Source organism: Coturnix japonica, chromosome 4 (assembly GCF_001577835.2).
Source record: "Coturnix japonica isolate 7356 chromosome 4, Coturnix japonica 2.1, whole genome shotgun sequence".
NCBI classification, from domain to species: Eukaryota; Metazoa; Chordata; class Aves; order Galliformes; family Phasianidae; genus Coturnix; species Coturnix japonica.
Window position 1 is genome coordinate 36,832,225 of NC_029519.1, and position 27,154 is coordinate 36,859,378.

Consider the following 27,154-nt stretch of genomic DNA (forward strand, 5'->3'; position numbering starts at 1 on the left):
ACACATCATTCTGAGAGGTCATGTTTTACTTATTTGCATTATTCCAAAACAAACGGAGAAGTATATAAAAAATATCTGCAAAGCTCTGTAAACATCAGAAGAACCTAGAAATTTGAAAAGGCAGTACACCATATAAAATATTCAGTGATTTCATCATATCATAAATGACAGGTAGATACATTTTATTCAGTTTTGTAAAAATGGAGGTTTCATAAGCGTGGTATGATAGAAGGGTAATTTCAGGTGTTTTTTTTCAGAAAAAGCATCTTAACTAAAAAGCTATAAAATTGATCTTTGATATGCTGTTCTCCTGGAAATCATACATACAGATTTGTATTAAATAAGTGTTAGCGTACAGAGAAAAATACTGTTTTTAAAGGAGTATGACAGATAGTTCTTTTCCTTTCCTTGAATTTTATAGCTTTGTGACTTTTGTTGTAAATCACTTTTGTATAATATTTGGTACGAGTTGTGGCACAGAAGGGCATAGCCTCAGAATGTTTGACACAATCGGTCAGCTAATTTTTTGCAGTTCTATATATATATTATATATATACATATAATAGATTTAATGCAAGTTGTAATATAATAGGCTTATTGTATATTAGAGTTTCCAAAATTTTCGTGTATACTGCTAGTCAAGCAGACTAGGATGTCTCTATCTATAGATAGATACCAAAATTCAGGTTTATTACAATTTTACAAAAACATTTCATGTGAAGTTCACTGTTTTACTTCACAGTTCTACAGGGGAACTGTTAGGTCTGGGCTTGAATCAGAGATCGAGCACTTGGTGAAGGCATGTGGTTGGCTCAGAGACGGCAGGCAAATTGTTTGCTCCTGTGTTCCACAGATGATCAGGAGGGGTGGACTCACAGCAGAATTTCCCTGGGCTCATGTGAGGGCCAGATGCTGAAGGGAGAATATTGCTGGGATGTAGGCTACTCCCTGGGAAGGAGTGCTGTATAGCCAGAGAACCCCGTTGCTAGCTGGGTGAGTTTGACCTGAATGTGTTTGATTCTTTTTGCTGTATGTGACTATTGGCTGACTGTAAATGCTTTACCTGGTATCACTGTCAGAAGCACTTTTGCTTTTCTTTGAGCAGAACACGGGTGTCAGAAAAACAAACAGTGGGAAACAAAAACAAACAAAACCAACAACAATCAGAGTTGTGAAATAAAGGATTAAATACCCATGGTGCCTTGTATTATATAGCTCCAAATCTTTATTCAAAACCGAAACAAAAGAAATAAAATACTTCTACATACTTTTCTTACTCTGATTACTAAAAGTCCTTTGATTGATGTTATTATTTCTGTAAAGTCTGTGTGAGAGAAGAAGGGAAATGAAAACCTGAAATGGAATAACAAATAGAAATCACAATGGTTGATAAAGTAAGTGGAAATTTCAGTGAAGTAACCAACTGCAATATCAAAAGAAACATCAGTTTATTTGTTAAGAATTAGTTTTGGCAAGAAATAGAACTAAGTACCCTTACATTTAAAAACAGTAGGAATTCCAATTGAACTAAAAGGTACCTTGCTTTTCCTGTCAGCAAGTGTCCCATTCTCAGTCTGTAAGCAGCCTGGTACACAAAAAATGAGCATGTTGTGCTCTGCTTTCTTTTCTCTGTCTCTAGCAACTGTATTGCCTTGTGGAGAAAGGAATTCAAGCATATACATTAAACTCTTTCCAGTAGGAAGTAGTACGTTTTCTCTGGCAGAATACTTTTGTATTTTATGCTTGCCTGAGGACTTGACACATCACTGGGGTTTTCAAAACATACAGAAGGCATAATTTAAAAAGGTTTATTATTATAACCACTTTGACCTTCTCTGGCTTTTGAAAATAAAGACGGTATGAGATATAGCCGTCTAATTTATGACTGTGTTCTTTGGTGTACTCAGCTGGTATTAGTTTTCATATTTGATGACTATCTAATATCTATCACTAGTGAATATTGATTCTGATGTGCCTATTGCATATGTATTCATAAATAGAAGTTGTCCTGTGATTGCTATTTTCCTTCTTGCTTAATCTGTATTAAAAGAATAATTGAAAATTTAAGATATATATATTTTTTTTCTGTAAAGATTTTTGCTACCATGTGCATGTGAATAGAAGAACTAATTTATTTATTTATTTATTTATTTATTTATTTTTTAAGAGTATAAATCTTTGACATACAGTACATACAAGTTGGTTTTGTGACCTAAGTAATCAAAACCAAGCTACAATGTGTAAGGATTTCCAGTGCAGTGGCTACTTCAGAACAGTTGTCTGTCTCTATTCTTCTGTGATAATGAAAGACAATTTTTTGCACTTAAGTGAGGAATTCACAACTTCAAGTTTTGTCTCACTTGCTGTGACAGAAGAACAGAGTTAGTGCTACTTGTAAGGCATAAATCATAGAATCATAGCGGTTGGAAGGGACCTCCAGAGATTGAGTCCAACCCCCCTGCCAAAGCAAGTTCCCTACGCCAGGTTGCACAGGTCTGTCCAGGCAGGTCTTGACAACCCCCCTGGGCAGCCTGTTCCAGTGCTCCATCACCCTCACTGTAAAGAAGTTCTTGCGCACGTCTGTGCAGAACTTCCTATGCTCCAGTTTCTGGCCGTTTCCCCTTGTTCTGTCTCCACACGCTACTGAGTGCAGGTTAAATGCCTCATGATAACTTCTTCATAGCACCATCCCCTTGGTGATCCAGCCTGGTGTCTGTGCTTTCTACAGACAATAAGAGACGGTATTACTCCTATATATTGAAAATGTAATTTTTAGATGTAAATAAAAAGAATGAAATATTACACTTTATTATTTGGGTAACAACAGAAAATGGAATAAGACTAAGCAGAAACAGTACAGGCACACTGGCTTTAAAGGGAAATTACAAGCAAGGATCAAGCAGTTTAGTTCCTCTGTAGTTTACAGTGAAAGCCGCTGAGTTGAGCAAGAACAGTATTAAGCTTTAATCAGTTCTTTAATATTAAACTTAATGAGTGTGATATAACCCAGCAAGTTCATGGAACTTATGAATATGTTTCAAGTTAAACATACAGTAAAGTATTTTGCTGACTAGGGTTGGATTCCTGAATCAGTACCTGATATAATAAATTCTCACTTTTTCTGTAAACTAATTAATTTCCTGCTGTTATCTTCTCATTGTTGTTTCTCAAGTGCGTGGTGACATTTTGTCATATTCACCTATTTTAGATGAAAAGACGGTTTCATTTTTTAAATCAGTATTGGCTTTTTGGACTTATCTTTGCTTTCATTAATAACTTGCTGTGCAGAATATATGACGATGGTCACAGCAGAACTCTCTTTAATCCTCACACTGGGTTATGTCTTTGATCATCTATTAGCTGAGACTATAGTATATTAACTTTAGGCTGAGTCAAGATAAAAGGTTTCTGTGAGAGGAAAGTTTCCTTCTTTGCTATTCAGCACTCTTGGTTATTAATAACAAGCAATATATGAGCTGTCTTTCCTTATAAACAATGTAGACCAGAGAGAACTAACACTCAAACACACTTTTTCTGTATAGACTTATTGTGCTTGATACATTGACAGAACTTCGTATCAAATATCTCTTTAAAGAAGAAAGCCCTTGAAAAGGGCAATAAAAAAATAAAAAGCAGGCATATACTTTGAAGATGTAAGTAAACTGACATCATTATAGATTAATATAAAGATGCAATACTCGATTTTGTGAAGTTTAACTTGAATGAGTAGTTTAAAAGGTTATTTCAATTTGTTCTTTGGAACTGTTATCTTTAGGACAAGACAAAGGTACATTACTAGTGCCATGTCTGAACTTACCAGAAGCTTGTTTAGTGCCATATCTATAATGACCAATAGCTGATATTTCAGAGAATGACTTGTGTGAAGTTGGCAGGCAGAAATAAATGTTCATTATTTAATATTCCAAAAACACTTATGGTTTATTGTTGTTCCCCAAAATGCTAATGACATTATTGTTCTAATCATTCTGAGTCTTTGAAATAAGTATTCTAACTTTGTAAATTACTTTTCAAATTTTTGCCACTGGTTTCAATGACGTTAATGCCACACGTTGATTCCAAATTATGATTGCCAAAACAAAGATTTTTTTGGATCTGTCCACTTGAGTATCTTATTCATATTAGAGAGGAGGATGTATGGGTGGCAGGTTTGTGCTTGGCTGTTGGCATTCAATACCTAATTCAGATGCTGGAGTAATTCTACTGATGAGATCAAACAAGGAATGGTTATTTATTTATTTTTTTCTTCTAACTGGCCTTCCTATTCCTTCTGAATCTTAGCTTTGAAGACTCTTGTTCTCTTGTTATTGAATTAAATTAATGTAGCCATTAGTTGTGGTGATCATTCACAGCAATTTTGAAAATTAGTGTTGTGAGAGTGCTGGTATATTCTTTGATAAGCAATCATTTTTAATTTTCTTTTTAAACAAGCCACTGGCTAAACAAATACTACAGAACAGCTCTTTTCTAGCAGGGCCACAACATGAAACACATTATTTATGATTTCTATCAAACTGTTTTAAAGGTTTACAGTCGATTTTTATTTGTTATTATTTTTATTTTTTAAAAATTTTCTCCAATAAGTGCTTATAAAGTGAAGCATTACACCAAGAGCATCAGAACTTTCAGCTTCTCTGGACTGCAGTGAGTGAAGAGTAGCCCTGCAGTGCCACATCTATGAAGGGTGCTCTGAAAGTAATGCCTCCTAGTTGTTTTAATGGAAAATAACAGATACATAGCAGCGCAACAACAATATTTGAAACAGCAAATTATCAGTCACGAAACACTAGTTTTTTGGTTTTTTTTCAAGATGGTCGCCACCATTAGCTATGTTTTTTCACTAGTGATAAGCAAGAGCCTGCATGCAGCACTCTTACACATCTGCTTCTGTGGAGGTGGTCCACTATTGCTATCACCACTGCTGAAGGTCATTACCTACCATCTCACTTTACTTGATTGGTGTCTATAAATACAGATGAATATCAATGAGTGCCATTTTTTTTCTGCTTGGAGGAATTCAGTGACTCCTCTTTCTTCATAAGCACTTCCATGTCAAGCACTGTTTTGTCACACTGCCCCTCTGCTGCCATCTGGCAACAAAATGTATTGGAATATTAATGGGAAGATTCAGCCTCTGCTGTCTACCACCAGCATTCACTTCTGGTGTTGTGGGCCAACATCATAAAATAGGAGGCATTGCTTTTGGAGCAGGGCTTATCTATAATATAATTAATATATGTAAGTGACAAAACTTTAAAAATATATTTCAATTACAAAGACATTAAAAATTAATTAACAGCAATAGAAACATAAAACTAGTGGTATATTTGACCTGGTTATACTCTGTGTTGTGAAACTGTTGCCTTAGGGACCAATAATAAATCAAAGGAAGTACTTCGTTAGCACAAATGATTTTTTTAACTAGAACATAAAACCTTTTAAACAGTAAGTTGAATTTCAAATGCAGACCAAAACAAACCTGAGAACAGACTTCAAGGCAACCTGCATAGTTATTCTGGTGATTATATTTCAACTCTCTTGAAGCAAATATTCTTAAATTCTCCTACTGGAAATGATGACATTAAAAAGCATGTAGAGACACTGATGTTTTGTGTCATAAAACCTAGCAAAAAATTGTGTACCATTTCAGCCTTTACAAAGCTCCTCTGGACACTTCAGAGATTTTCTGTACTTGAATAAAATCCATATATTGAATCTTGGTAATTTTCTTAGTATACTAATTTTTAATTTTCATTTATGTAAAATGTGCACTGACTAAACAAAATGGAACTTAGCTGTTATGAGCTACTATCTCAACTTCAGAACTAAAAGTCAAGGAAAATTTAGGGCTTTTAAATTCATAAGGAAGTAATATGAAGTAAACGGTAGTAACTTGCAGATATGTGCTAGTTGAGTAAAATATATTTCCTGTTTTCCTTCACCAGAATTGTCAAGAACTATCAGAGCATACTACCATATCTTGCTCAATGTTGCAAGATGCTTTTCAGAAGGAAAATATTATATTTTGCAGGGCTGTTTTTTTTCTTTGCTTTTCAACTTTCTGTTTCCTGTTCTACTGGGTATCACCTGATCTTTCATTAAGCAATCATATATCTTTTTTCCCCCCATGATTTTTAAGAAAACGTACTGTTGTGGTATTTACAAGGAGAGCAATATGATGCGCACAAATTAAATCCAAAAAGCACAAACCAAAACAAAGCACTACCATTACTTCAATTTATTGAAAGCCCAGTCCCTCATGATCTAAGATGACTGATGACACTTATTATACTTCATATATAATGGTTATATTTTTCCATTTTGAAATTTTTGTAATGATAAACCAATCGGTTTAAATTACTTTGGCAAAATATTTTAGTCTGTTTCTTCAACAATCAAACATTATTCTTTTTTAGAGTCATATTAACTGATAGAAGTATCTATTGCATTCACTTTTGTTAATGAGCAGTCTAGACATCCTCTCCTGACAATTAAATAAAAAAATAAAATCAAAAATATTTACAGTATTTTGGAAACTTTAAGTTTCTGATTACTGCACACTGCCAAATCTGCCTGATCTTCTTTACTTCTTTTTCTAAATACTAAGGGACCTCTTCCAACCTTGTGGGTGCTTGAGCAGAACAGTTAGACAGCTGATAAGTCAAGATTTTTGAAAACAAACAAGATCTGCTTCACTCTCTGAACCTGTTTTCTCATGAGTTTTTCAATGCATAAAGGATTTCAATTTCACACGTTGATAGAACAAAAAATTTATTTTGATGTAGGTGTCTCATAACAAAGATGCTGATTTAAGGAAATCAGCTGTGAATTGTGAGCTGTATGTACCCTGGATAAAGATATTCTTTTTTTCCTGTTTGTCATTGTTTTTGCAGTACAATTGCCAGATTACAGCCTGAACCGATGGTTGAGCACCAGGTGAGAAGGTGTGGCTAACACAGGGCGCTCAGGAGTGGAGCCAGATCCACCTGCCATTTTAAGGTCAGCAGCTGAACAGGCAGTGTCTTTCTGGATAAATAGCACTACTCTTGAACTGTTGTTGCTTGTCAGAAGGGGTGAGCCACTTTTCTTTCTTATTGTTATTGTTCTGCAGTGCCTGTGTCTTATCAGAAGGCACTGTTGTTGCCTTTTTTTGCTGCGCGTTTTTGTTTTTTGTTTGTTTTCTAAATAGCAAAATAACTGTGTAACGTGCATCTCGAAGACTGGAACTAAGGAGATAGGTGAAATCTGTACTGATATTGATAAGAGCATTTGCTGCTTAGGATAGATATGTTGCTGTTATGTTTTCTTGATTTATGTGATTAGAAAGTTCCTGGTTGGAAAAGGTGGTGGAGGACAGCAAAGAGAGAGGGTTGTAATTGTGTTTTTAGTTCTGATGATTATGATTGGTTGGTATTAATCTACGACATGGAGCTAAAAGCTATAGTAGTGTTCAGTGAAAGTGTAAGAAAGCAGATCAGCACATGTCGTTATTCTGGTTTGGGAGTTGATTTTTTTTAATTTATTTTTGTAATTTTTTTTCTTCAGTTTGGTGCAGTGCGCTGTATTAGGAAAAAAAAGAGTGTTGATAACACCGATAACTGATGTCTTACTTGTTGCTGAGCAGTGCTGCAGAGAGCCAAGAATGTTTCTGTTTTTCATGTTATGTTGCCTGGTCATGGAGGGAGTTAGGTGAACATGGAGCTGGGAGCAAATGAACCAGAACAGCTGGCTTAATGTGGCCATGGTATGGATATTCCATACCGTGTGGCATAATGCAAAATACTTTAAAGGCTGTAGGGAGTTAGCCAAGGGGGGAAGCTACTGCTCAGGGACTGGCTGGTCACTGGTCAGCAGATGGTAAGTAAATATGTTGTGCATCACTTGTTTTGTAAATACTTATGATATTATAATAATTACTATTTTTTTTTCTTTTCCTTTTCTGTCTTAGAAATATATATATATATATATTTATCTCTATCAATGAGTTCTTTGCATTTTTGTTTTTTTCCCAGTTTTCTCCCCCATTCCACTGGGAGAGGATGCGAGTGAATGGCTGTGTGGTACTCAGCTGCCTGCTGGGTTAGACCACAAACCTAATGCTACAAATTGCTGAGAATCTATTTATCAGTCAGAAAAAGAATGGATTAGAATTATAAACTAAATGGGAAAAACATGGTTTGATCTCTATGCCAAATGGAAATACTTAAAACAGAATTACTGCTTTTTAATGTCTAGAGGCATTCAAAACATACAGTGCAAAATGGGTGGACTTTAAGAATCCCCAAAGGCTAGGATGTAAAATATGTAAGGTTTTTTTTTGTTTTTTTTTTTTAAAGATTTGTATAGCTTTGTTGGCAGATGTGTCACAATTTTGCATGTTCACTAAAAGCTGTGAATATGAATTAAGGAATGTGTCAGAAACATTCTGTATTTGTTTTTAGTTTTTGTGGCAATGATGTCTGTGCTCTTCAAGTCTTTGCTCATCCTGCAGTAATAAGTGAAAACAGTAACAATGTTTACATAAGAGGTATGAAAGGAAATATAATGATTAGACTTGTGGAGAATAAGCACTATACAAATGATTGGTGTTACACTAACGTTAAACTAACATGGTAATGTTTTAATTCCTTATTTAAGTACCCGCACAAGTAGTATTGCATGATAATGATTTGTGATAAGTGTATTAGACTTCCACTGTGGATTTTCGTAGCTGTAATGCATGTGCAGCTCTAGGGAAGTCAGCATCTGAATCTTTGGTTTCTGTTTGTATGTAGACTTCTGTGGAGGATGAGGTTAAACCGATTTTTGTGGTCAGTTTCTTCCTACTTCATGTTGTCAGATGTGGAGCTGTTGTACTGAATGATGCTTTTCCTAGGAAATAAAAGCTACAACTATGTTAGTAAATTGAATAGTGTTAGTGGCAACACAACACTTTCACAAATGGTTCGGAAGAATTTTTAGGTATCGTCCCTGGTTGGCAGCCTTCCATCTTTTGTAGCCCAAACATTTGTTAGGCTGTGCTGTTCTAGTTGGTCTCTGAGGCAGGCTTGGTTTGCTAGCACAGATCAAGGCATCTTCAATTAAGCGATGACCATTAAATGCTACCTCAGAGATTCTGTTTTGTACTGTTTTGATCAGAGATCCTTTCCTATGTTGTGCAGGATGTTTTGTTGTCTGTAGTGTCACACAAAGCTTGCTTTCCAGTTTTTGGATTAGGCTTCTGATTCTGAAGTTACAGATTAAGTGAGGAAGGATGTGCTGTACTTTAACAGATCCCGTTCCACCCAAAGTGCAGGTGTGGGTGTGCTCCTGCTGTAGGACTTTTTCCATTGAATGAATATTTCTCTTAATAGGATGTAACTATCTTGCATTTTTGTTGATTGTGAATCAAGTAAGATGTCCTACTCCAGTGTGGTCATGGCAATTCTTATTTTGATTGGCAGACGAGAAGACGTTTGTTTCCTTCTGCTTTCATTCTATTAGATTGTACAGTGGGCTTTTATTAATGCTTTTCTCTCTGAAGATGATGCAAGATCTCAGCAAAGGGCAGTATTTGAGCAACAATTGAAGTGTCTTCATTAATCAGAAGTCAAACATATCTACTACAAACTTTCCACATGTCATCTTGGTAAAGAATGGAACTTAACTGAATTCCTGCATTCGTTCATGAAATAACTGCCATTCAGCCTAGTCCTGGAAAAAATAGATTTAAACAAGCTTAACTGTCTTAGATCTGGTCAGCATAGCTTCCAGAGAATTCCTACTTTAACAGCATGTGACAGAATTTAAACAGTTTCTTTGGAACTAGTTTTGTTACAGGTGATTTTACTGTAATTTTCACTAGAGTTAAGAAAGAATTTCTCACAAGCTCTGAAATGCTGTATAATTCATTATATCTCATGTTTAAGAAAATGTATAAGTGGGTTGCAATCATAGAAGCAGTTTTTAATAGGCCAATATACTACTTCCAGTTACAATGTATATACTGGAAAATAGATATCTATAAGTAGTTGTCAAAACATGAACGACAATTTTTAGAATAGCAATTTAAAAAAAGTTGGAGCTTAGCAACAGAGATATTGAAAATAACTGCATATTTCAGGTATTTTTCAACAAGTAGAAATTCATCTCAAGATGGCCTAATGTCTGATAAAGAAGGAAACAATGAGTAACTTAGTTCACTGGCAGTTATAAATAGAACTTCTTGATCCAATTAAGCCCAATGCAGTTTTACTCTTCATAATGGTTAATAATATTTTACTCATTCCGAATCTTCATGCTTTCAAAAGTAATACATGAACTTTGGACAAAATAGATCATAAAAGAATACTAATATTAAGGTTACTCTTTAATTTTTCTTGCATATAGAATGGTGAATTATAAGTCATATGAAAAAAGAGATTATGCAACAGATTAACTTCTCGATAGGTCTGAGTTTGGAACCAGATTCAAATTGGGAAGGAAGGAATTGGAAACTATTTCTGCTGAATCAACAGAGTGGTTCCAGGGCTGATAGCATTCTCCACAGAATCAAGTGCTATTGCAAGTTAACTTACTAATAAAGAGAATGTTCATTGTTACATTTTCATCATGACCTCAGTCCAGTTATTAACTGATTGGCTTAAAGTGGGATCTGGTTTCTGTTCCAGAAATTGGAGACATAACTGAGTAGAATGAAGACAACATCACGTTTGGCTATGAGAATGGCTTTTATTTTTTAATGCTGTTTCCATGGTTGGATCAGTTAGTGTTTTGTGTTGCTTTTTCACAAGTAGCTGTAAAGTCTGGAGTATGTTCCCGTTTTTCTGAAAGTTTGAAGATGCTAAATTACACGCTATTTTGAAGTGTCATATCATAAAGGCCGGGCTCCTATTTCTAAATGGAAATTGCTAGAGGTGAGCGAGAGGGGAACTAGCTATGTGTGCATTGAAGTTCAAAGGTGTTCCCTGCTATAACTCAGTGTACTTTGTGAGCTTTAAGTAGAAACAATAAAGTGGCAAGTTCCTATGTTGCTGCTGGGAGACTTTCAGATTAACAGCTTTTCTTTTTACATTTCCTTGGAGAATGTCAAGCACTACTTTACAGTGCGAAATAAATGTCTTAAATATTATTGTTCTGATGATACATTCTCTTTCCAAAAGTTATGAGAACAGGGTACATTTTATAAGAACATTGCAAACAGTGGTCCTTGTGTTTATATACTTTTTTTTTTTTTTTTCCAAAGTGCAGAGCTCTTACATGTGTATTAGTCTTAACTTAAGCTGAGATGCTAGGAAAAAGAAAATGTAATGTTTTATCATATTGCACCAAAATCCCTTTCTTTTGTTATATTTGCAGACTGGCAAGGTTTTCATTTTAGATAATATATGGAAGTATTTTATTTTTTTTTTTTATTTTGAAGGACCACATATGCCTAAGGACTGTATCAAATAAAATGTACTTTATATTGCAGTCTTATATGCTTTTCCATCATTTTGAGGAAGCAAAGAAAAAAAAATCCATATGGAGGGCTGAGGGAATGATTTGCTTCCCATCTTGTCAAAGATGAATGGATTTCTCTCCTGTACACTGGTTGCCTGCCTAAAGGTGTCTGACAATTTTGTTAGTATTCTACTGATAAGAGTTATTTTTTCTATCTTTCTTATTTCAAATATGGAAGTTTTGATTTACTTATCAGAGAACACATCTATCTGAAAAGAGAGACAAATTCTTCAAGTTGGTAGTGCTCTTCAGTTAAGAACACCTAAGTGGTCTTTAATTTCTCCAAGACTGTTATCTTGTTCTTGAATGAATGAGTGCAATGAATGGAAAACAAATTACACATCTTCCTTGAAAATGGTAATCAAATAAAATGCTTTTATTTCTTCCCCCCCCACAGATGACTCTTGATTTTTCTTTAATGTAACCCAAAGATAGACTGCATCCGTTCTAAAAAAACCTGCTCTTAATAGTAGTAAGCAAAGTGAATGTGCACTATAAAGTGGCAAAAACCTGTAAAATCTAACGAATGAATATAGTCACAAATAAACACCAGAAAATTAGTTAGAGGCATAGACTGAAAGCTAATTGAAAAAGATTGGAACTTTTAGAAACCTTTCACGTCTGGTACGAGTCTAAGCAACAGGACCTATATTCAACCCTTGGATGTTTGAATTCCAGTTATGTGCAAGATTTCATTTCACTGCATTATCAAAGAATGATCAGAGCAACCTGTAGTATTAATTGGTTACAAAGTGCAGGACTGCAAGCAGCCCACAGCCTTTGAATCCTGGACAGTACAGCAGGTACCTTTTGTATATAAACAACCTCTAGCAGGCAAAAAATTTTGTTGCTGTTCCCTGATGGCTACATTTCCTTTTCATGGAAATCTAGAGTTCTGCATAAGATTTCTGTGATGCTTTGCAGTTTTTTTTTCTTCCATATCCCTGTAAGGAGCTTGTATGTAGTGTGGTCAGGAACCAGGAGTGTTGAGTGGTAGGAAAAGATTCTTTACCAGAGGGTGGTTAGCCATGGAGCATGCTCCCCAAGGCAATGGTCACATCATGGTGCTGCTGGAATTCAAGATGCATTTCGATACCTCTCAATTCTGTATGGTCCTGTATGAAATCAGGAGTTGGATTCAGTGATTCCTGTGTATCACTTGCAACTCAGGGCAGTCTGTGGTCTCAAAGACTGTATTAAGAAGGCTGACTGTTTTTCCTGCAGAGAAAATAAGGAAATGATTTTGTTGCTTATTTTATTTTACTTTTCTGATAAACAGTTGTTTTTTGGTAGTTAAATAAAAGACTAAATGGCTTTCAAAGAAGGTGAAAGAATGTCTTTCACTAATGATTTTTTGAAAGGAATTTGTGAGAAATTTTTGACAGATCTGTTATGTTGGATTGAATATAAAGAATAGATCATCTCCTGCAGTTAGCTTCTAGAGATTTTTGTTGATCTCCTTTTTGCATAAGAGCAGTAGATTAACAGCCAATTTGTCACTAATCTTTATGGTAAAACTCATGTCTAGGCAATAGTATCTATTGATTACAAGTCCCATTATAATCATTACAGAGGAATTTAAATATTTAATTGCGCTTTCTTTATGAAAGGGACTCATTAACCTCTGTCATAGCATAATTATACAAATTAGTTAAAATATGAAATAGATAGGAATATATTTTCTGTATAGTATGTGGAAATAGTACTGGTGATGGAAATCGTGTTTTGAGGGACCTTGAAGGTTAGATGCTTATACAAAATAGTTCTCATGGAAATGGTGTTCTTGTTTTATCACTACTTGGAAACACAACAAAATCTCAGTGTCAGGTATTTCAGTGCCATCCGTGTGTGCCATTTGGGTAGTCTCCGCAGTGCTTAGTCTATAGCAGTGAATTTTCTGTGGGTATATCATCTCACTGAGTATGTTGAGTGGCAGTTCGAGAAGCTGAGTATATATGCACTGGAGATGGACTATCAATTATGATTGACCATGACAGGATGTACAGCAAAATTCATTGCAAACAGGATGCAGTTTAGATGTAAGCCTAGAAATTATTTTTCCTTAGATCTGTGATCAAATATATGTCAAATAGGTCAACATTTCTTCAAGAAAGTCAAAGGGAACAGATGTTTTGATGTTCAGCATTAGCAAACTTTACTGATACAGCTGATCGATGAATTAGGTTTTGCTAAGAGAAACACAGGAATTGTGAAAGGGTAGTGAATAGGTAGTGTGGGTGGGTAGGATGTTGTCACTGAGTGAATTTTTAGACAAGATTAGAGAGTGAAACACTTCAGGAGAAAACACCCTTAACTGAAAGACTATTTTTTTTTTCTAGTACCGGGAAGAAAATGCAAGCACAGCAGACCTTGGTATAATTCAGTGGCTGAGCAAATGCTCAAATGAGATGATTGCCAATTAATTTACACCCCGTCAAAGAATTTGTTTTATTGTTGCTATTTTTCTTGGGAGTCCCTGAGTGCCATGATAGTCCTGGTCATTATTGGGCCTTTCTGCTGCAGGGCTTATTGCATTGTTTTACTTAAAGATCTTTAGTACAATAGAAGGCATAGTTCACCATTCTGAAAAATGTACTTATTTCAGCTGACTAAGCTGCTTGCACTTAAAACAATAAAGATTTCCTTCCTTCACTGATTTTATTGATATTCTTGCTGAAAAAAGTAAGGAATGGAGTATCTGACAATTTTAGGCAGCTTCAAATGAAGATGACAATCTATCATACATATTCAGTATGGAGTTTTGGTCTTGTTTTGGAGCAGTGGTTTATTTATTTATTTTTCCTATCTAGGATCTAGTTGCCGTCTTGTTTTCAATATTCAGATGTTATGTAGAATTATAATCTTGAGAATAACAGTGAGAGCAAACATCCAAATGGGAAAATAGAGTAACTTTGTAATATGTCCTTAAATCGGTTTCACCGAATTTCTACAAGCAATAACAGCAATAGCAGGTGTCTCAGAATATTATTTTGCTTTTTTTTTTTTTGCCTTAACAAAATTCTGAGTTTAATTATATGGTACTTATAACCTTTGTTGTGCTCATACTGCTGACAACAATAATGCTTAGAAAGACAAAATGAGTGTGTGGTAGAGAATAATGCACAGATTTGTCCAGAACATCAGTCTATTTGCATCTAGTGTATAAGCCTAAAATGGCATGTTCCTTGCTGCAAGAATTGCAGGAATGAAAAGAACAAATGAAGAAATTCAGAAAGATGTAGCTATATACCTCCATGTAAGTCTATCTTCAGTGTGCAAAGTGTGAGGCAGGATGTGCTGAATCAAAAATTGGGAAGTGTATTATGTCTAATATATCTCTTATTCTTCCTCTTCTTGATTTTACACTTGATAGAGAGTTTTGGTAGCAGAATATTACAGGCTTATAGCATGTACTAACTTATAGCATGACATCAGTGTAGCGCTGATGTATACTAACTAAACATAGGTGGACCTATTACCTTTAAAATATGTCAGTAGTTCCATCAACTTCTGTGTTCGCTCCTATGAAGCCTAATTTCTCTGTTTTGGTACATTTAAAATATATAATTGCTTAATTTTTAGTATTTCAGCTTCTCTGTTGGATAAACAGTGCTTCAGAGTAATTTTTGTATAGATTTTTGGCATTGAGATTCTTCTGCAAGGAGAATTCCTTGCCCCACTTCTTACTGTATAAAGTTCTCAGGTTATATTTTGCTGAGAAAAGCATGTAGAAATATATGTACACACATACATGAAGGAGATTGTTTCTAGTACTGGTATACGATAATTTTTGCTGATGTTTCTATACCTAATCTTTAATAACTCTAAAAGCAACATCACATTTGCACATAGGTTTACTTAGGTGTGATGCATTTAGTTCTTTTAGATGCTGGATGCTCTCAAATAATGTTTGTCTTTATGCTTTCTTTGTCATAGATTCCTTGCATCATTCTCTCAGTCAGATTTTTTTCCCCACACATATCCTTCAGTCTTTAAATTGCTGAGATGTCACATGAAATTTTGAGATCCTAGGATCTCAGTACTTTTCTGCGTGCTTGGGCCAGCCTGAACAACTTTGTTATATTACATTACTTAATTCCCACAGAGTGTTTTAACTGTAATTGTAAATATTTAGGTTCTTTCCAATTCGTCTATGCATACACTGGTAAATATTTACATAAGTCTGGGTGTGTGGGAACAACAGTGTCAGTGTATATATATATATATATATACACTTACAATAATATGCACATGTATAAAATCAAGCGCCACAAGGATGTAAGAAGAAAGTTACCAATTTGGTGCCAAGAAGTATTCTTACTGGATTTTAACTTGTAAAGTAACTAATGACTTCTGATTTACAGTCTGAAAGCCAGAAAAAAATAGAAGAGCTATCATTCAGCTTAAGGAACAATATTCTTTTGATGAAATTACAGATTATAACCGTTTAGATGCTGGCATGTATATGCAGTGTTGGAAGAAACTTAAGTAGTAAAACAAAGAAATGCAGCGGGAGCAAAAGACTTCCTAAAATCTGTGTTCAGTTCTGGGAGAAAAAACATTCTGTAGTGCTTCTCTGAGCCTTCCATGTCTAGGAACTGAGAGCTGCAAAGATTTAAAGCCTTTGTATTGAAAGGAAGCTTGGGAACTTGCCCATCCGAAATTAAGAGTAATTCAATAATCACCTGGTCTCGTAAGGCTGGTGTAGGACCACCTGTGAACACATTTCCTCCTGATTAAGTTACTACAGGGCAAAATCTAAGTTCAGGACTGCACCATTAGGCCAGTTCCCTCTGAGTTTCAGTCTTGTTTAAGAAAGTATATATACCTTCAACATGGAGATGTTCAGGCTTAAGTTAATCCCCAGTAAGAATATTATACTTGAATTTAAAATCATGTGAAATTATATTAGTTTTTAGAGTTACGGCTTGTGCCTGGAGTTATGTGTATAATTTGAAAATGCTTAGGTAGAAGACAGGCCTGTTGATCTTCAAACTTCAAATTCTCCTAATCCCAACCGTGTACTTTGTGAATGCTATTTTCATAGTACTTTTGACTTCTAAAGCCAAAATCAATGTACAAAAACGTAATTTGTGCACAATTGTGTATTTAAAAAAATCTAAACATTGCTGGGTTTGTAAGCCAAAAGAAACAGTTTTGTTCTCTTACAATGTAATGTTGGCACCATTTGTTTTAGTCATAACTTCAGTGTTTCTACTCTAATGTGTAGATAAGCTACTGAACTTCCTTTCTTTACTTTCCAATTTTTTGGTGTTCCTACTTGCCTCTGAATTTTTAAGTACACAATTTATCTTTTTGTTTTATAATCTAATCTGCATTTCAGCCGTAAATTAACATCTTTCATCTCCTGTAATAGAATTAGTAGTATAGTAGGTTTGCTGTGAATCAGCTACAAGGTGATGTTTATCCTTTTGTGGCTGTCATGTTTTTCTAAAAGTTAGTACATTCATACAGTTTAAAACATTTTAGGTCCTTAATAATGTATTTGATTATTATTTTTTTTTTTAATATGAAAACAAGGAAAAGATTTTTTTTTGTTGTTGTTGATAGGTGAAAAAGATGTTTTATTTTGGTTCTGATGTAGTCAGGAGATGGTTCCGTTTTATACGTATATATATGTATACTCACACAGGGGAGACGGTTCCTATTCTTTTTCTATAGGAAATGAAATGTTAGGTCCTGTGCTTCAAACTCAACAACACTGTGAATTGCTACAGGTTTGGGACAGAGCAGCTGGAAGACTGTATGGAATAAATGGACCTTGAGGTTTTGGTTTCTGCTTGGCTGAACTTGAGTCAGCAGCGTGCCCAGGTAGTTAGGAAGGTCAATGACATCCTGGTTTTTATTGGCAATAGTGCAGCCAGCAGGAGGTGATCATCCCCCTTGTACTTTGCACTGGTGAGACCGCATCTCAAGTACTGCGTTCAGTGTTTGACCCTTTGTTATGAGAAAGACATTGAGAGCCTGAAGCATGTTTAAAGACGGGCAGTGAATCTGTGAAGGGTCTGGAGAACAAGTCTTAGGAGGATTAGCTGAGGGAACTGGGATTGTTTAGTCTGGAGAAGAGCAGGCTCAGGAGAGACAATGACTCTCGACAATTGCCTGAAAGGATGCTGTGTTGAGATGGGGGTTGGCCTCTTCTCACTGGTAACAGTGACTGGTAACGAGACAAATTGCCTCGAGATGCACCAGGGGAAGATCAGGTTGGATAGTAGGGGAAGACTGTCACTCAAAAGAATAGTTCAACATTGGCACAGGCTTCCCAGGGAGCTGTTGGAGTCGCCATCTCCTGAGGTGTTCAAGAAATGTGGAGATGTAGCACTGGGAGATGACATGGTTTAGTAGGGATGGTGTTGACAGTTGGAAGATGATTTTAGAGGTTTCTTATCAGCACCAGTACCAATTTGACTAATTTACACAACTCTAGTGTAAACCTGTGCATATGCCAGTTCACGATGACAAGTAATCGATATACATTTAATCTCTGGGCAAACTTTATTCATTCAAATCTTGTATGTCATATACACTAGTAGTGCATATTTTTTTCTTATAAAATGCTTTACCAGTGAAATGTGAATTCTGAGTTTATCATAGTTGTACCAAACCAATGCGATTGGAGGGTAGGTACTTAGCTTTCTGTAGATCGGGTACAGTAATACCAGGCAGACCTGGTCGGAATAAATGAGCATGCTTTATTTTTCCTCACTACAAAAATGGGAATTTATTTCATCCTTCATCTGTTTTGCTGATGTTACCATCAAGAGTGAGATTTGTAAAAAGAGTTTGTTCTGGCACTCCCAGTAATCAATGTCAACTGCTTTAATGCAGTGACAAACAGCACTGTGTCAGTTCTCAGTATTTGCTACTCGTTATCTTTCTGTCTGCATACATGTGTGTTTATCTATCTTTTGATTTATCTTTATTTGACGACCTTTATATAGAAGGCATTTAGTAAATAAAAGAAGGAACAGGCAGAACTGAATCTGAAAAAGCTGAACTTTCTGTTTTTCTTGATATGGGGAGCAAATACTGTGCTGTAGACTAAAAAAAAATGCTTCCTTTTTTGTGTTTTTTTTATCTTATCTTGTGGTTTTGGATTTTTCCTAATTCAGTCCTTTTATGTAGAACAAAAATATCCAGTGCTCTAGAAACAGTTCATGCTTTTCTTATGGCATCTTAGCCTTATGACACAACAGGGGTGCTGCTGAAGTGGAAGTAGTCAATTTAAACAATGCTGCAGCTTCTTGCTGGCATTTTATACCAAGTGACAATTTTGTGTTATCCTCCTTACTTTTCATCTTCCTATTCGGTGTCAGCAGCGTGCTAGCTTTCCATCTTCTGAGATTTTTATTTGTCTGCTGACAATTTGCCAAGTAATGATGTTCTTCCGAAGAACAATCTTTGTCTCCTCATGGAGAATTTCTACCTGCTCTTACAAATGTTTACTTTGAAGTGAAGAAGCTGTGATCTGAAATATCACCAATGTAGCTGCAGGCTGAAACAGTGCTGAAAGGTTCAAAACAGATTTATAATGAGATCTCCAAAAGTAAACGATGATGAGTTTTAGCACTTGGGTTAATAAGATTGCATGCTAAGACAAACGTACTGTACTCTTACATATCATGAAAATTATCTGCTAAAGGTAATAAAGAAGAAAAATTGGATTGGAGAGCCATTATCAATAGTGCATTACTGCATCCCAAGTCTGCATAAACTGCTCTTAGGGGGGGAAAAAACCCAAAAGCTGACATGCTGTGTCCATTTTTTAACAATCGATATAGTGTCTAATCATGTGGAGCGCATAATGGAGCCGACAACTAGAATCTTTATTTGCTTTTAAGCAGATTGAAATGTGAACTTTTCTTAAATATAAACAGAACCACATCTGGTAACAGATACACTAATAAAATATATTTTGGAGCTGAGACATTAGTGTATTATCAGGGTTTCAGTATATTTGACATTCAAGTGGCTTGTTGTTTTACCAAATCGTTTTCATTAACAAATTTTTCTTGATATGATTTTAATGCAGATGTTGGTGATAGTGCTATATACAGCATAATATCTTCCAATACTTTATTTTTCTTACAGGAAGATTATATTTACATTGTAGAAAATATATTAACATTTTTCTTAGTTCTTGATTGCAAAACTGTCTGGAAGTAGAGAAAACATTTAAAAGCTTAGAGGAATTACACTTGAAATGTACTAATATTTATTTTTTGGCACCTGGTCGAAGAGGATGAAGATTGATTTAGGGACCATTTAAGCAAACTGGGTGTACACAAGACTGTTAATTGAATGAAATTCAGTAACGTGCAAACCAGGCTGCTGCAGATGGCAGCTGATGTCATTGCAGTGTTATTTTATGTCAGTTTTGAAATATCATGGGGATCTGGCATGCCACTGACACTAGAAGGCATTAAATGTCACACCCATCCTTAAGAAGGAAAAGGAAAATACAGGCTTTACCAGCCTCATCTCAGTCTCTAAGAGGAGTAGCCCTGTAAACTAAGGAAGAGCAAAGCAATGCCAGATAACGTTCTACAGACCAAACTGTGGGGAGATGGTCTGGACTTTTATGAAGTGGAAAATTGGTGTCACAGGTTAACCGTACAAAACCATGACAACTGACAATGTGTCTGAGCATAGGCACTAATTAACAAGTTGATGTGTATCTGATGCTTCAGATTTTCGTTAGGAATATTAAATATATGAGTAAAGACTGGAATAGAGTAGAGAAAGATAGTAAAAAAAGAAAGAAGTGAGTAAAAAAAGAAAAAAAAAGAAAAAAGAAAGTAAAAAGTGCTTGTCTAACAAAATGGTCACTGCACAGAGACTGGCTGGCCTGCTTGTGGAAAGTGGTGTGTGATTGCATCTTCTCTCACTTTTTCTTCCCCTCTGCATCAATTTGCTTCACTTAAGCTGTTTTTCTCTGAAAAACCATGAGTTTTCTCACTTCTGCTCTTCTAGTTCCATTCTCCATCCCTCTAAGAGTATGAGAATGAAACGTGGGTGCTTAGCTGCTGACTTAAAGTCAACCCACAACAAGCATCTTGATGATCCGGAGGAATGGGTTGATAAAATTCAGCAAGTACTACCCTGAACTTCCTGGCCTGTGAAGAAATTTGGTGGAGGAGGCATAAATAACACACTGAAATGCAAAATTTGCTGTGTACCTTTATTGTAAATGATCAAGGATGATAATTATAAATAGGGGAAAGCTAACAGGAAGGTTGCTATCACATTTTGAGTGTTAAATGTGGAATAGGCTCTTGGTATGGTAGCTTAACATAGCTAATACCTGTTAGCTGTTAAATCATATTTGATCAGTATGCATTTACCAGCCTATAGATTTGTGACTGGCTCACACCTTAATGACAGTGCAGTATCCTCTCTGTTTACTTTGGGAATCATGTGACAAAAATGGAAAAGACTGATGTTCTATGGGAGATTGCACAATAATGGAACTGTTTTCATACAAGGACTGATAGAGCAAGCTAAGAGTCTGCATTGTGGAATATGGGACCTACTGAGCATTGGGGCAGTCTGCAAAATCAGGAGCATGGAGAAGACAGGCTATAGAGCAACCATTCACCACAGCTATCAATGCTAGAATTCAGTACTAGAGTTCAGCATATTAATGTATAAACTAGCTAATGGAGATGGTTTATCACCCACTCTTATAAATTGGAGTGAGACACTTGAATGTTTCTTTTTCTTTTTCTTTTTCTTTTTCTTTTTCTTTTTCTTTTTCTTTTTCTTTTTCTTTTTCTTTTTCTTTTTCTTTTTCTTTTTTCTCTTCCCCTCCCTCCTCCCCCCTCTCCCCCCCCCTCCCCCGCCACCCCCCCCCTCCCCTCGGCCCCCCCCCTTCCTCCCCTCCCCTTTCCCCTCTCTCCCCCCCTTTTTTTTTCTTTTTTCCTTTTTTTCTTTTTTCCTTTTTTTCTTTTTCTTTTTTTCTCTTTTTTCTTTTTTCCTTGTTTTCTTTTGTCTTTTTCTCTTTTTTCTTTTTTTCCTTTTTTTCTTTTTCTTTTCTTTTTTCCATTGTTCCATTTTCCTTTTCCTTTTTCCTTTTTTTCCTTTTTCCTTTTTTTTCCCTTTTTACTTTTTCCTTTTCACAGTTTTTCCTTTTCCTTTTTCCTTTTCCTTTTTCCCCATTTTCCTTCCTTTTCGTTTCCTTTTTCCTCTTTTCTGTTCCTTTTCCTTTCCGTCTTCTCGCTTTTCCTCGCTCCCCTTTTTATTTCACTTTTTTTCTTTTTTTCTTTTGTTTCTTATTAGTTTTCTTATTTCTTTTTTCTTATTTTATCCCTTTTCCTTTTTTCTTTATATTGTCTGTTTGTTTGTATGAATTTTTTTATTTTTTCTTCTCCCTTTGAATATTTTTTTTTTTTTTTTTTTAAATTAAAACAAATGTATCACAGTATCATAGTCTCGTGTGGGTTGGAAGGGACCTTAGAGATCATCGAGTCCAACCCCTGGGATTCGAGCCCCTGTGCAGCAGAGAGGCACTTCTACCACTTGCGCCACAGGGGGATTCAAACCCCGGTCCTCCAGTGTTGCAACATGGCATTCGTACCATTGCGCCACCGGGGCACACATGTAGAATGTAGAAATTGTCATGGTTGTTCTTGTCCAGGGCTGAATCAACTCACTTCCAGTTTGGTTAAAAATGACTGAGACAGGACTAAGCCACCTTGAAGTATAAGCTTCGTAGCAGTAACATATCTAAATACCCACAGGATATGCATTCATTGTATTTATTTATCCAGTTAAGTTTCTTAGCAGTAGTGATTTAATTTAAGCTCAAAATAAACAGGAAGTTAAGGAAGCTGTATTTTCAGTGACTTGGTTAATCAGCTATTGCCAGAATAATTGGAAAGAAACAAAGGCAAGCACAGTGCTCCAGAGGTTAGTGTTGTAGAAGGTGGGAACCTAAATAATGACATGCAAAATAAAGGCACAAGGAATTAGATTTCATTTTTCGTCAAATTCTAGTAGAAATCAATGGTCATAAAGGGGAGTACTCATTAATTTCAAAAGACTTTGCTCTTAATTAGTTGAAATTAGTATTAAAAAAGCACAATAATGTGAACTTTAGTACTTACTTTGCTCCAAAAGTAATGCCTCTAACTTATTTCCATGGAAACTACAACAGCTACAAAGAGCACAACATTATTTAATGCAGCACATTCTCAATTATGAAACAGTCACCAGCATCTAGGCATTTTCACTACTGATGAACAAGTGCTTCCGTGCTGAGCTTGTAAATATCAGTACCAAAGATGGTGATCCACTGTCACTGTGACCCCTGCTGAAATGCAGCACCCACTGCATCACTGTACTCATGTCCATTGTTTGGTTTCCATAAACATTTAACAAGTGCCAATAAATGTCAATGTATGCCATTTTTTTCTGCACAGAGGGATTCAGTGATGCACCTTTCTTCATAAACACTTCTATGCCAGATGCTATTTGGTCAAACCGTCTCTCTGCTTCCATGTATTGCAAGGGACCAAAGTGTAGGGCAGTGTTGCTGGGGAGGCACAACCTCATTGCCATGCTACCAACATCCACACATAGTAGCATAGGCCAGCATCATGAAGTAAGAGGCATCTTATGTATCTTTGTGTACTAAGAGCAGCCCCATAATCAGAAGGAATGTATAGAAAAGTAGTAAAAGTCTGTTTTAAACTTAACAGAAGCAACAGAAGTGACAAATGATATCCTGCAGAACTGCACTACGGCGGCTTGCTGAACTTGATTTCCAAGAGATTTCCAAAGCATTGAGAAAAGAAGCATTATTTCTTACCATGGATCATCTAGATAGCTATTTTACATTCTAAAAATGGTATTTGAGAAGCTGTAGTTGTTTTTGTAGGCAAGACCGCTGGAGACAAAAATCTGTATAATGTTTTATATAAAGTTCTATTGTAGCATAATCAAGAATGCTACTGTGTTACAGCACTCTTGTAAAATGAGATTGTCACAACTTAATCCATTGACAACTGTAGGAGCAGCAGACTTGGGGAATATTGACATAGACCAAGCTTGACATTTGATAAACTGTTAGTCACTGCTGCAGCAAGAAAGCATTACTTGGTGCCATGCATAAAACATAAATGAAACTGTTCCAGAAGCGTGACAGCCAAATCTATCAAGCACAAAAGCAGGAAAGTCAGTGAACATGGTGGTAGCTTTATGGGTATGTCTGAACTAGGGATAGCGTGGTGCTAAAGAGGCCCACCCAGGTCATTTTGCCTTAGAATTTCCATTAATAGGAAACAGAAAATACAGGTCTGCCTCCTTAAGGACAGATAAATAGAATACCTTTACATGGAGATATTAAAAAAATGATAATATGCAAAGTAAAATTAACACTGTATGGTGAAGGGGAATTAGGAAAAAACAAAAGTATAAGTAATTTTCAGAAAGACTCATAAACCTTTCTATACTTTATTTATGGTCTTTTTTTGTGAATACATAAACGAATAACTTCCATAGACTGTAATATCTGAAATTTCATGGTAAATTTGTAGTAATAGGCTGCAGAGGCCATTATCTATAGTACGAAAATAATATTATGAATTGGAAGTAAATTAAATAGCTTAACGTTATCATTCATAGTGTGAGTGTGATAGGTGTTGAGATGTTAATTGGTGGCTGCTACTTCATTGTTCTTCATCTCGCATACTGGATTGCAGCAATTCACCATAAAGACTTTTTTCCATTTCTTTTCTAAAAATATACATTCTTTAATTAGCATCTGAGATGTTATAGATCTGTCATGCATAGATTGAATTTATAGGTTTCATGTAAATCTAAAAAGACAGGATGGATCTTAGGAAAAAAAATGTTTGTTAAATAATGAAAGTACTGTCCTGTAAAACTGTCCTTTTCAGCTCCTGTTCATCTAGCTTATTCCAGTGAAGAACAGTAATGTGTTGTGGAAGTGTGCATATGAAAGGAAGTCCATCACTTAATTTGTTATATTTGTCCTTGTGTTTTCCTTCTGTCTCTGAAAAGGCTCATGTTAATGATTTTATATCATGCATTTCATATTTAAAAAGTTATTTACTTGTTTTTTAGCTGTATTTTAACTGCATTTTGGAATTTTTTTATTCATTAAGTATCCTATCATGTTTCTAAAAAAAATTATTTTTTTTTTTCCAAAACATCTCTGGTATTAGGGACAACCCAGTATTGTTCCTGCATTGGATAGAAAGGGTAGCATGGTTTATCATTATTTTGAGTTGCTGATAAAGTGCTTGTTAACGTCTTCATATCTTTATGATTTCACTGCAAACATGATGGACACTATGTAAAATAACTTCTGTAAATGATGATCTTTTTTTATTTGAGTAGCTAGTGATGATGCAAGACTCACAGCTCATTGTTAGACTCATAGTTAATACTCTAAATGCCACTGCATTCTCTTTTTTTTTTTTTTTTCCCTTGGTTCGCCTACATGCAGCTCTGTAGTGTATTTCCAGTTCTATAATCTAGTGCATTCAGCATCAGTGTTATTGCTTCAAGGGAGTCTAAAAGGTAAGAAATGACAATTTAATGTAATTTCACTTAGCTTTTTTAGATATATGTTAAATAATGTTTAAACATGTTTTAAAATCAGTTGGGAAAAGAGAAACTAATGATCTCTTAACAGTTGTTAATATTTTGAGTCATGGTTTTGAGCACTGTTCTGAGTTCTGGTAGTTCTAAACTTGGTGACATATGGGGTTCCAGTGAGCAGAGAAGTTGTGGGGTTGTGAGTGAAGAGAGAGTATGTTGGCTTGAAAAACTATATATCAAAGAGTGAAATACCAAGTGATTTGAAAAACAAGTGACAACTATTGCAGAATGTGCAGGATGCACACGAAAGGACACATTTATAATCTGTTGAACAGAGATAGTAGCAGAACTAGTAATGTAAGTTTATAATGTCATTTGACCTTAGACTGCCTACATGCATCTGTTTTTTTACACTTCTTTCTTATTCTGAGACCCCATTGCTGCTTCTCTTCGTTGTATAACAAAATGCAGTAGATAATTTTGTTATGGAAAAGTTTGCATACTATCTAGTAGTTGACAAGCTCATTAATCTTCATGCTGAAAAAAAAATCTTTATTTCCATATTGTTACTTCTCAGACATTGGGCACTGGAGAGAATGTGTGACTCAAATAGAAACAAAAACACAGGAATTCCCCCATTAGGACAAAATGTATATTTTTGCATATATTTTTCCCTTCAAGTATAATTATGTGGTGCAAAGTCCACATAAGATTAAGTGTATCTGTGGACATTGCTATGTGTGTATATATATGTAAAGCACTGTGCAAATCGAGATTAAGAAAGAACACAATTTTATTATTATTATGTGTACATTTTAAAAAAATATTTTCATTATTCTTTCCACTGAAGTGACTCTTTGGTCTTGGTTTGTTTCAGTAAGTTATATGACTTCTGTGTAGCTATACTACATGCAGAGCCTATTTCTTGTGTAATTAATGAAAAGAAGCTGGAATACATACAGAAATAAACGGGGTTCATAGATTAATAGATTTCTATTAGTTGTTTACAGTAAAAAGGAGGAGGAAGCTGATGATGTCTTGTATACCTAATTTAGATGCTTTCAATAATTGTCTAGGCAAGATGAATGAATCACTTATTTACTTCCAAGACAAGAAAGAAGAAAAGCCTGAATGGAGGGAATCCACCTCTGACTTGATATATACACTGCATAAATTCCACATCTTGCAGAAATGCAATTTTTTTATTTTTTATTTTTTAAATAAAAATAAATATTATTTAAGCCCGTGGACAAATACTTCTAATACTGCTACTAGAGGAGGATTGTTACTTGTTTGAAATTTCTCTCAAACATTTGCCTCCTGTTTGTAGGGTACAATATACATGCTTTTTGCTTATGAATATACGCTCTGACTCTCCGAGAATACAAATAAGATAGCTTAATAAGTTAAAATAGATTAATATTAGAGAAATACAGAAATACCATTTAGTTTCTGTTTGTTCGTAATGATAAATCTGTGGTCTGTGCTACGAAAGATCTAACTTTGTACATTCATATAGTGATTTACTTCACCCTGCATGTATGGTCAACTACATAGCTGTGACAAGAAAAATACTTTAAATATGGATCAAGCTTAATTTATAAGCATTTTCATGTGTGCTGTTAATAACTAACATAGTTGAAGTGACTTGTACGAATAAGAAGACAGATAGACAGAGTATTTGTTCAATAACGTGTAACTGAAAAAAGGTGAAGTTTCAAATATATATAGTTTATTATGTATGTTAATGATTATTGTGCATAATTCAAGAATAAGGTTATCCAGATGTACTTTTTTCCTGGTAAATGTGATAATGTTATTTGTTTTAGAGTTGCACCAAAATTCTAATCCTTCATCATGTCTATAAAATCACTTGTTAGACTCACTTATATCATTAGGGTCTGAGGAGGATTATAACTCATGAAGTTACCACAGTTTTTCTGCTATTTTAATTTTTAATGTTTAAAACAAACAAAACCAAACGAACAGTAACAGTTTAGTAATATAAAGAAAGCTATACAGAGATTCTTGCAGACAGCTATCCTTGCAGCACAGGCAAAATATCTTT